General features: G+C 37.8%; 1 pseudogene; it reads left to right on the forward strand.

Moving 5' to 3' along the window:
• The window catches only part of LOC113120478 (kelch-like protein 29), a 255,212-nt pseudogene that overhangs the window by 78,020 nt on the left and 164,844 nt on the right, over positions 1-12,348 (forward strand).

A 12,348-nucleotide genomic window follows, 5' to 3' on the forward strand; every position in this document is an offset into this window, starting at 1 on the left:
TTATAGCAATCACCTGGCTTCAGCCGCAGGGGCTCATGTGGTTTGTGCCGTCGGTGCCCAGCTGCAGGCCGAGAGCGAGGCCTGTGGGAAAGCAGACGTGCTCCTAAAATAAAGCTCTGTTTTTCTCTCTCTCCTCCCATCTACCACCGCAGAGAGCTACGGTTCACTTCATAATGCCCATCTTCCTCTGTTCATGTGTTCATTTAATTACACAGCCTTCAAAATGTACCACATAATATATCCCAGGATGCATTAGGAGCTCCGAGTGGGGCTAAATAGCGTGCACGCATTCATTCAGACGCACACACGCACTCCGACTCTCTCGCTCACTCTGTCAAGTCATATTCAAGTCTCCTCTGCTCATATGACAGCAAATATTCTACCAGCTGGGCCTTTCATACATTGAAGAGTAGAGTTTTTTTCTGCGTCTCTTCACTTTTTACATCACAATGGCTGCTATTCTTTGCAACAGTGGCTTGGCTGGAGAATCTCCCGGGCAATTAATCTGAGCTTTCTCCTCGCTGCCTTTACAGCACTAAAAAGCCTGTGTGCTCATAGAGATATTAAGCGCTGAATGGAAGCGCGGGGCTTTTGCTGTTCGTCTGTGTGTTTGTGTGTGAGCGGCTGTGTAGGGAAAGCTACTCTGAAGCCATGGCTAGATGACTGACAAGGCACTTGTCATTTTAAGCCAACATGAGATTAGAATACCTTTTTAATGCATGATCTTTTTGTGCATGATTCATTGGTGCATGTTATTCCTGAATGGTAAAAAGTAATATTTCATCAAACTGACCAGAATGTTGCATTTTGACTGTAATTGTGTAAATGCATAAATCTAACCAAGCTACCCTAATAAAAAATAAATAAACAATACATTTTGCATTAAACAACTGAACTGACCATGCATTGACCTACAAACAAAAACATGGTGGTCACCCAACCAGAGGTTTTGTTTTTTGGCTGTGTTATCAACATTAGGGTAAATATAGTATGTCTGATAGCTTATAAAAACATATCACAATGAGTTTTAGATGTAGGGTTGAGATACATGTGCAGGAATACTGCTCAATAATGATTCAAATGAATTGGTTGAATCAGTTTTTTTTTTAATCAGTGCATTGAAATGAATCATGCAAATGATACAGTTTGCTAAAATGAGTCAGGGGCTTTATTGCTACTTAAAAATATACAGTAACATGTTGCTATTTTCATTTTGCAAAGAGCATACAGTGAATGTAGTGCACAGAATATATATTTAAGTTGAAAGATTTAGTTAGCGATTCCCCAGCACTGGGATTCAGTTTTACAGAGCAGTGTGTTTCTGCCTAACTAACTGAAGCAGACAGCCATGTCCAGTGTGATTTGACCGAATGAGCTATGAATTGACATCTCGGTCGAGTCTGTTACACCACACGGACATGTTACAGCACACAGTTTTACATGTTCGAGCAGATTTTTCAGGGATTTGAGCTGACACCGGGCACACATTTTCAAGATGTGTGGCTGCAGTCATTAGCTCTGTACTGCACCGCTCTGGCAGTTGGGATCAAACGTAATTTGGGAATCTGAAAGCATAAAGGTCTTTTTTATGTCGCTGGATTTACCGGTTGGGCAGCTCGAGTGGCCAGTGACTCTTTTGTTATCGCTCATGAAAGATTTGTCTCAGCGCAGAACAAATGTTTGCCTTGAAGTGACAATTAAGCTATTTAGTAGAGAGAATAATGCTTTGATTCCCTCCAAACCCTCCCCCCACCCATATCAAGATTCACAACTCAGAAATCATATTGGCATGGATAAAAAAGCTTTACACTGCAAAAAATAAATAAATAATAAATTAATTAATTAAATAAAAAAGAAGAATTAATAAATAAATACAGTTTTTTATAATATATAAAATTATTAACTTATATTAAATATAATAATAATAATGATTTTTTTTTACAATAATAATAATAATAAATCAATAATTTTTATTTCAAATGAATGCTGCTTCTACTATTACTGCTAGTTAGTCACGACTCAATAAAAAAGCTTTACATTGCAAAAAATAAATAAGTGAATAAACGAATAAAAATGAATAAGTAAACATGAAAAAATAAAAAGGAATGAATGAATGAATGAATAAATGAATATGTAAAAAATACATTATTATAATATATTAAATAATAAATATTCAATTATTATAATAACAATTTAGATAATTGTTTTTTAAAATAAAATAAGTTAAATAAATGCTTGCCTCTACTACTACTTTTTTATGATGTCACTATACCTTTAAAAATCAATGTCTCTTTAAAGCATGCAGAAGATTGCATATGTGTCTGTGTGTTCTTTGCATTGTCTCTGACTGTGTTCTGATGATGACAGACTCTTACATTGGGGAGAGAGTTTGATTTGTCTGACTGCTCTTTGCAGATCTTTCCTTTTAAAAAAGTAGAATTTAAAGTTTGCATTCGCCTGTTGGAACATGTCTGCCTGATTTATTGATAATAATGTGAGTTTTCCCAAACAAAGTTAGAGAAAAACAGGCAAACGTTGTGTTTTTACAAACTTTGCTTTATGCATGAATCGGATGTGTTGTAGTTTTTGTGTGTGTGTGTGTGTGTGTTTTTAAGGTTTTGGGGCTGTACTTTCATCAACCCTGCTGTTGTTTGATTTCTTTCTTTATTCCTGCTTCGACGATGTTTTTATTTATTTCAGTGAGATTTATAAATATTAATAAGGAGTGCCATTTGCAGAGATTTCAAAATGCAGAGCTCATTTTGTCTTGATGTGTTCCAATAACCGATGCTTGCCCTCCTGCGTGAGTCCTTTGAAAACACACAGCATTTTGCATCTTTAACAGGACAAACAACAACAACAAAGCAAGAATTCTTGGGAGGCTGATAAAGATTATTTTTCTGCTCAGATTTTAGACCAAATGGAAAGTTAAACAAGACCCAATGCTGGCATGTACTCAGTTGAGTATTACATCTTAAAGTGATAACGTTCCAAATCTGTATGATTTGCTTTTTTAAGTTTAGATGTTTTGTCTAACTCCCAAAAAGCTAAGTAGGATTAAGTATATTCTTCATAGATTTGATCTGAGGTGAAACAAAACAGCATGATGGTGAGTAGATGGTGACTATTTTCTTCTTTAACTATAGAGTAATGGTATTATTGCAAAGCAAGGCACCGATAAATAAATGTATTAGTCATAAAAATGACACTGAACCAATCTTCAGCCCGTAACTTGAGCCACACGAGAATAGAATCAATACTGAACTGATGTGATTGTGCGCTCAAAGGTGTGTGCATATGCACTATTTTACTCCGTCCTCTCGCGTGGTTCATCCAATTGCGTTACTATCAGTTTTATGACGCAGTTTATTTTTCCCATATAGGATAATCTCTGATACGCAGCTGCCCCCAGTGCCTTGGGAGGAACTGAATATCTAGACGTTCACAACCGATGCCAGCACATTACACATCTGCAGATTGTCCTTGCTTGCACGTTCAGTCAGTGTCAGAATCTGATGATTTTCAGCCCGGCGATCCTGGCATGTGTTAGTGTGTCTGTCAAACGTCACTTTGGTTCATTTGGTTGTTTACAGAGAGCGAGTAACCAACTTAAACCAACACCGGTTCGGCTCACAGGAGATGATACGGATTTATACAAGGCCATTCTTTCTGTCTTTCATTATTTGGAAGTGGAATGCTGCTTGACAGGAAGTCAATCAAATTTATTGCACTCCTAACATCCCGTAATGGGGCTCTTTACAGAGTCTGGTGTAATTTTGATTAAAATGACCCCGTCGGGTCATGATTGTGTGTGTGAATCAATCCAAAGTGGATGTAAAACTGTGACGGTCTGTCTGTCTGTGCCCAAGTGCAAGTGTCACTTCTGTTTGAGTGACGATGATTTTTATTAGGGCTGTCAATCGATTAAAAATTAATTTAGTTATTTAATCATGATTATCCGTGATTATTTGCTGGGAAAAGCCTCTTTTGCTCACCAAGGCTGCATTTATTTGAGTAAAAATACAGTAAAATCTGTAATATTGTAAAATGTTATTACGATTTAAAATATAATTTACTTCTGTGATGCAAAGCTGAATTTTCAGCATCATTACTCCAGTCTTCTGTGTCATGTGGCCCTTCTTCTTCTTCTTCTTCTTTTCATTATTATTAAACAGTTGTGCTGCTTAATATTTTTGTGGAGATATACATTTTTTATGTTGCTGCCTTATATTAAACTGCTTTAAATTAATTTTTTTTTTTTTTTTACATCAGTCTACACTCTATGCGCCATATTGACAAAGCAAAACCCAAATTGTTGTAAGTAATTTTTTTTAAGTACATTGCATAAGCATTCATATCCTACACTAAATATTTAGCTGAAGCACCTTTACAGTCTCAAGTCTTTTTGTGTGTGTGTGTTTGATGTGACAAGCTTTTCTCATCATAATTTGGCTATTATCTGCCATTCTTCTCTTCGCCTCTTCACCTCTCAAGCTCTGTCAGGTTGGATGGGGGCAGACACACATTTCCAAGTTTCTCCAGAAATATCTGATTGGGTTCAAGCTCAGGCTGTGTCTGGGCCACTCAGAGACATTCACAGAGTTGTCTATAAGCTACTCTTTCTGTGTGTTAAGGGTCATTGTCCTGTTAAGCTTCTGAATGCTTTGGACTAGGTTTTCATTAAGTCTATCTCAATATGTTGGTGCATTGAGCGCTTCTTCTACTTGGATGTGTCCCTCAGTCCCTGCTGCTGTAAAGCACGAGGCTGCTACCAGCACACTTTACTTTTGGGATGCTACTCTGCAGGTGATAAGCAGGTTTCCTTCTGGTTAGGAAACCAGCTGGTGTCCTTCAAATATGATGCTTGGAATTGAGGTTCATCAGAGCAGATAATAGTTTCTCACAGTCTGAGGGTCCTTTAGGTGCTGTTTTGCAAATTCCAAGTGTGTTTTCATGTGTCTTCACTGAGGAGAGGATTGAGTTTGGCCACACCGCCATAAAGTACAGATCAGTGAAGCGTTGGTGTGATGTTTGTCCTTCTGTAGGTTTCTCCTATCTCCACATATGATCGAGGAGCTCAACTAGAGTGACCAATAGCTTCTTTGTCACCACACTGAACAAAGCCCTTCTCCATCAGTTGTTCAGATTGGTCAGAAGGACTCGTAATAAAATCTAATTTAAAAAGTAATAAAAGCACTAAATCCATCAGAAAATCACATTTTTAAACCTAAACCTTTTTGCAACCAATCATTTGAATGAAGCAGTTTTCTTCAATATTGAATTTGTTTTAATATTCTAAATTATGGAATCTATCTGCATCAGGGGAGCATAATAAATAGCATTAATAAATCCCAGGTAATCAGTGTTTTTAATTGACAGCCGTAGTGTTCATCAATAAAGGCAGGCAGGTGATGTTTATATCGCTGTGTTTGTCCCTTCCTCCCTCCCTCTCGTTCTTTTTGTTTTTCTTTATTGTACCGCATAGTTTATTTTTCCTCTCACGCTTCAATTAAGTTGCTCCTGCTCTGTGGCCTTTCCAAGTTCTTCTAAAAATAGCTGCGCGGAGTGAATCTCGGGGCTGTCAGAGCTACAGTGTGAATGATCAGAATCAGTGGATTTCTCTCTCTCCAAAGAGTACCGCTTACCTCAGCGTGAGACCGGGAATTAAAGCGAGTCTTCATCGGCCGCCCCTGGCTGTTTCTGTACCGACAGGCTCTGCGATTATTTCAGATTCACTCACGGTGCCTTGTGTTGTTCTAGCGTAGCTGGCAGTAGTGAATCACGCGCGTGCGACTGTATCAGTAAATCTTGGATTTTTTTAATGTGTACCTATTGTTTGGGTTTTGGGCTTGCAGGGAACGCAAAGCTCAGGACTCGTCAAGCTGTGCTCTGCCGTCTGTTGAAGAACATCCTCGGCTCGTCTCATGTCAGGATTCGCTGCTTTGAAGGGAGCGGTTTCAAGGGTTTCTTTTCCTAAAAATCTGTAGCGCTCTGTGCTTCCCTTTCACAATCCCCCAGCATCTGAAAGAGAGAGAGAGAGAGAGAGAGAGAGAGAGAGATGGAGCAGCAGATGACAGGAGCAGTACTGACAGAGCAGGGGTGTCAAGTGTTGAGGTTCGGCCCGTCTCTCTCTCTCTCTCTCTCTCTCTCTCTCTCTCTCTCTCTCTATCTCATGCTGCTTTCATTCTCTCAGTCTGACTCTCGTTGTCAGTCTCACATTACTGTATCTACTGTAGCATGGGAATTGTGACATCTTTTAGTTGCATTTCCGATTTCTGTTGATGTTTCTGGGTTCCTTCCATTTCAATTAACCATTCTTTTAGTACTGTTCTTTTTAATGAAATAAAATATTTCATTTTTAATGTTTGCACAGACTTTTGATGAATAAATTAGCTTTGCTTATCAGTATTGTATGTGCTTATTTGTTCATTTGGTCATTCAGATATCACTCTATACCAGTGTGTTTGATTCACAAATGTTTTTGATTCACAATTGTTCTGTAGTATACTGTTTGCAATCTGTTGTTGATTTAATTCACCAAAAAGAACTGAGAAAGTCATTACTTTTGGGAATCTTTCGTGTAGGGCTGCTATTTATTTGATTCACTAAAAATCTGACTCACTAGAGTAATTTTTTGGGAAGTTGGTTCTATTGCACTGGTTGTCTTCTATATGTTCGATTCACTAAAAGAAACTGACTCTCTAGAAAAATTAGTTCAGGAATCGGTTGTTTTGCATTTGTTTGAATGTACATATTCAATTAAATAAAAATAACAGATTCCTCTTGATTCATTCATAAATCAGATGTTTGTACTTTTTTTGGCTTTATGTGTTTGATTCACTAAAAGAATGGACTCATCAGAGTAGCCTTTAGTTTGGGAATAGGTTGTATTGCACTGGTTGTGCTTGTACGTGTTTGATTCACTAAAAAGAACGGACTCTGTAGAGTAGTTGGCTTTTTCAGAATCTGATGTGTAGCACTGAAGTCACTGGAGACATTTGATCAGTTATGGTTTATGTTGCATTTGTTGTGCTGTATGTGTTTGATTCACTGAAAAATGACAGATTTTGGGATCCGATCATTTGGGAATCGGTTGAATTTCACTGGTGGTGCTGTATGTATTCGAAACTAGCATACCTAGCATTATGTGGGATAGTCTGCGCTATCTTGACCAACACAGCACTTTCATAAAAGTATATTCAAATAAGGACAAAAATAATCAAAAGCATCGTTGTCACTTCTAAAAGGTTCACTGCAAGGAACTCGACGACATCGATATCTGATGAGAAGTAGTATCTATTGCATTGATTAAAGTTGTGATTTCTTTACTGGTCTGGATCCGTCTGGTCTGGATGCAGTCAATCTCTGCTTCTTTACCAGGAGTGGTTGAATGATCTTTTTTTGCATGAGAAATCATATGCAGGAAAGGTTTTTAAGATAATTCGGTTGTGTTTCTCAACTCCTGACCCTTGTTTGAGGCCTTGGCAACTGGAACGACTAGCCTCTGCACTGTCGGGACTTGAATCAACATCTTACGAACTGCTTTCGCCTAACATTACATCGCTGCTGCTATCTCCTGCCAACGTTTTGGGTTTTTGATTAAAGAAACGCTCCATGGCACTGCCACACAAGATCGCTTAGTATAATAATAATAATAAAAATACAGCTAATGTTAAGCAGTAGCACTATGCTTAGCAAACAACCAAACATTCCCGCGCTCACTATCGACAAACCAATTAAATATGTTTCTTTTTTTATCAGACCAAACACATTTTTAGGGCTGTCAAAATAGCTGAAAAACTAAATTCGAATTTTGTACTTAAATATTATCAAAATTTGAATTATATTCGAATTTTAAATGCATAATTTCAGTTAGGGTGAAGAAAAGCTATTGGCTTCTCTCCTGAAGCCACAAGAGGGTGCATCAAGCAAAATATTACTAATGCACGTTTAATAAAAGCATAAAATACATAATATTTAAAATAATGTTTATAAACCAATTATAATTATATTGCCTAAACAGCTATAAACAAAACAGTGTCATGTATGCATGCATAATTAAATACAAAGGTCGGAAAGCCAATTCCTCAGAATAATTTTTTTTTATTTAAAAACATGAGAGGAAGTGGGATGGGGGACAAAAACCCACCATAAAGTCTCGAGATGTGTTTTTATAAAGTTGAATTTACATTAATTTTACATGCTTTTCTAAACATGTGGCTTTCTTGTGCGAGACCCAAGTTCAACGGTGTCCCTCTAAAAAATGTGGCTTGGTTTCAGTTTTGATGTAAACAAGATCTTCACATTGATGTTCTCTTTTTTTCTAGTGGCTTCAACTGAACTTACATCATCGCAACCTCATGCGCCACTGATAAAAGTCAAGTATACTTCAAACATCCGAGCACCGTCCACATTATGTCATTTACGCCATCCACGTGCAGGCAGTTTTTTTGACACCGCGTGGACGGTGCGATTACGCGAGGTGAATGAAGATGTACTGTGCGTCGAGCTCGTCCGCCTTTGATAGTTGTGCGGACACGGCTGTGCACGAGATGGAACAGAACACGGAATGAGAAGTATACTGTAGTAACTGACTAATTGAAGTGCATTGTGTAATTACACTACACTGATTGCACTCTTGTGTTTGATTCATTCAAATGAACCGACTCATTATTTTGGGAATCAGTTAAATTGCACTGATTTGCTTGATCAGACTCTGCTGATCCTGCTGTGTGTTTTGTGTTCCTCACTGCCCCGTCTCACTCTCTTGCTGTCTGTCCTACACTTCCTGTCCAGTATATTCCTGTTTTTTTTTTCTTTCCAGCTCTCTATCTCTCTCCCGTGGCCTGTCTCAGTTTTTCTGCCTTCATCCTTTCTTTGATATGATCTTGATTTGTTGGCCAGTACCTGAACTTCTATGTGTATTAGAGTTGTATTTTGGGTTAATTAATCCCATCGCTGCTTTACTTTTTTATTTAGTATATTTTATTTTTTAATATTACACATCCGTATATTGTATAGTACTATGCTGTAATGACCCCTCTTTCATTTATGGTTCTCATTTATCTCATTTCTCTTTTTATATTATTTTCTACACACACACACACACACACACACACACACACACATACAATACACACACACTCTCACTCACATATATATAATACATGAAACTGAGTAATATGTGTAACATTTAATATTAATATTTATTTGTAATATTATAATAGAAAAGTTATTTTAATTGTATTATTTCACTATATAACTTTTATATTAATATAATTTATATTACTGTTACACATTTCTGTCTATTTAATATATATTTTTATTAATATAATCAATTATTAATTATTATTTTTTAATTATTATTTAATAATTTTGGAGTTGCATCTTGCCTATCTAGAGCAGTTTTTACCCTGCGTGTGACTCATATCAGGCTGCAGATATTGATGTGTTTACACAGAGGACAGTGGATCAACAGTGGATCACATGTGAGTGTTTTTTCGCGTGCACGACAGACTGAAAATAAGCCAGAGCTGCTGTAGTTTGTCAGTGTAAGGAGATGCTGCAGGAGCTGCTTTTACATGGGCAGATGCTTTATTTGGATCCGAAGGGAAGGCTTTCCAGATAAAATGTCTGTCTTTACTGCTAGCTTCCTATAGGCCAACTGTAGTCCTGCAGATTTACATTTCATGAATAAAAGAGATAAAATAGGCAAAAGTGTAAGGCTAAATTTGTCTAAAAAGTATCTCCATCAGTAATGCACTTCACGTCACAGTTCCAAACATTTGCACTAATTTAAAGCCAAAACTAAAAGAACATTTTCTGTTCTGTTTTTGAGTGCATTGCATGTATGGAATATTTATGATCCATGTGGGTCTAGTGTGAATCCACAGCGACAGAGGCATCTATATAACTGTGCCAATCTGTTACAAGGCATGAATAATTAATGTGGTGCTTTTAATGTTGAATGCAATTATGGCGGTGGTGTCATTAGCGGGTACTGTACCCTGTGTGTTTGTGTGTGTGTGTGTGTGTGTGTGTGTGTACTCATATGTGTGTGATTTTAGTTTAGTGTAATTATAAGGGATGTATTGAAGATCCCATTTGTTTTTGAAATGCAGTCACACAGGGCTTCTCTCTGTCACCAGAGTAGAGAGAGTTATTCTGTTATAATGCTTTATCTGCAGCACCTTACATCTCTTGAATCATGGGAAATATACAGACATTTTTTTTTATTTTTTTTACAATATTTTCATATTTACAAATACTGCATGTGGTTGCAACTATTAGAAACATGACAAATAAATCTGTGCTTGTCAAGCAATTTCACTTCATGAGTTTTTTTTTATTAATGATTATTTTAGAACAATGTTTACTATTCCTTCTGCCTCAAAATTATTTTATTCCTAATGATTCCTTTCCAAATGAATGAGCTGATATTAATGTCCTGATTATTCCTATCATATTCGGTTTACTCTTTTTTGGTCGAAAGCCACAACACCGAACAACAGCTCTAGTAAACCTCATTCCACACTTCTGTCTTGTTTAGCTGACTCCAATATAAAACCGCTAGCCAAAGCGCAATAAATCCTGAATTTGTTGCAGAACAGCAGAACGGCCAAAAGTGGCTTATTTTACTAACAGCTTAATCTGTTCCCACACATACACAGAGAGAAACTAATAACGCTACTCCCAACCTCAGGTCTCCAGAGTTATTACATGTAGATGTCAGTGGAGGACGACGACAAGATAAAGAAGCTGCTGCAAATAATGGAAAACGAGGTTAGCACAGGCGCTAACGCAGCGCTAAAGCCAACCCGGTGCTGCTTCATTGTTTTCTCATAGCGTGTCCTGCACTGCTATCAGCAATAAAGAATAAATAAAACTGCGGATTAGATTAATTAAAATCATGAGGCCTTGGAGCCATACAATTTTAGTCGTTAGGAAAACTCGGGATAGTTGGACGGATCCCTTAGTCATCTGGAAGAGTGCAAGTTTTCCTGTAAACTTGTGTTTTTTCTTCTGGGTCTTGTAAATAAAACCTAAATTTTTCCTCTAGTAAAGGTTAGCAGAGACTGGATTAGAAAAAGTAGATGGGTTATTTATCATGTGTGTGAAAACATGCATTGCTCAAACATACTGTATGCAAATCCAAGTGATCTATAAAAGGCTCAGCTGAGGTATGGTCATAATTTGTGTAGAGAATTGTTTGAAATCATTTTACACAATAAATGTTGAAATGGTTTAGAATTAGTTTACTCTGTAAGTTAGAATACAGTAGTTTGAAACAACAACAAAAAAAGTTAGTTCTGGTGTTTTTTTTTTTTTTCATATTTAAAGATCCGAATTCCATGTCTGGAAGTATTTTGAAACTGTCAATTTTTATGTATTTGTTTTTGTTTAATTCTAACAGATTTTTTTAATAACTTTAATTTATATTATGAAGTTTTGTAAATTTTTTCATGTATTTTTATTTTTATTTTGTTAAAGTCTGTTTATTTATACATTTAAAAAGTGACCAAAGATGACACATCTTACACTCACGGGAGTCTCCAAAAGTTCGCCCACACACGAAGGAGTTGCGCTGAATCACACGCGAGCCTATTTGTCGTTATTAGAAGCTTATGTGTTATTTTTACACTCAAAATAGACGGCAGTCTAAAATTCATCCTTTTTTTAACCACTGTCTGGCAGCTACTGAGATGTCTGTGGCGAGTTTTGTTGTGTTGCACGTCAAACCTGCCAAGTAACGTGATTTGTTTGGTGCATTCTATTTCTATCTGCGCTTTGACAGGGTATAATCAATGCTATCACTCTCTCTGTGTGCTCTCTTGCAGATAGCACTACATATCCTCTAAGAGGAAGTGATGTCACGACACCACCACCGCTTTGAGAGAGACTACCGAGGCCCTTGGGAGCGTCGCGAGCGCGCTAGCAGCCTTCACAATGGCGTGGGCAACAGCAACTGCTCCTCTGCGCCCCCTGTGGCCAACGGCAACAACCGGCCGGGACTCCTCCCTCTCCCGGTCATCCCGTCCCTGCTTCCCACCCCCGTGACCATCGCCGTGACGTCGGCCAGTAACGACCTCGCCGCCAAGCGCTCGGGAGCCTCCGCGTCCGCCATGGCACCTGTCGTAAAGGTAGAGGCTATATGAAATCTGCATCCGAATCACTCCAGTGTTTTTCCATTCTGCTCCATTTGGTCCCGCTCTCCTTCTCCTCACTCATTTTTTCTTTCATTATGCAAAGGAGAAACTCTGAGCAATGGGCTGAATTAAGCCCGAGCTGATGTGGGCACGAAATAAAAGCTGTCAGCTGCTATTTGAGTCGAGATGAATGCCATTGTGG

The sequence above is a fragment of the Carassius auratus genome, chromosome 20, assembly GCF_003368295.1.
Source record: "Carassius auratus strain Wakin chromosome 20, ASM336829v1, whole genome shotgun sequence".
Taxonomy (NCBI): domain Eukaryota; kingdom Metazoa; phylum Chordata; class Actinopteri; order Cypriniformes; family Cyprinidae; genus Carassius; species Carassius auratus.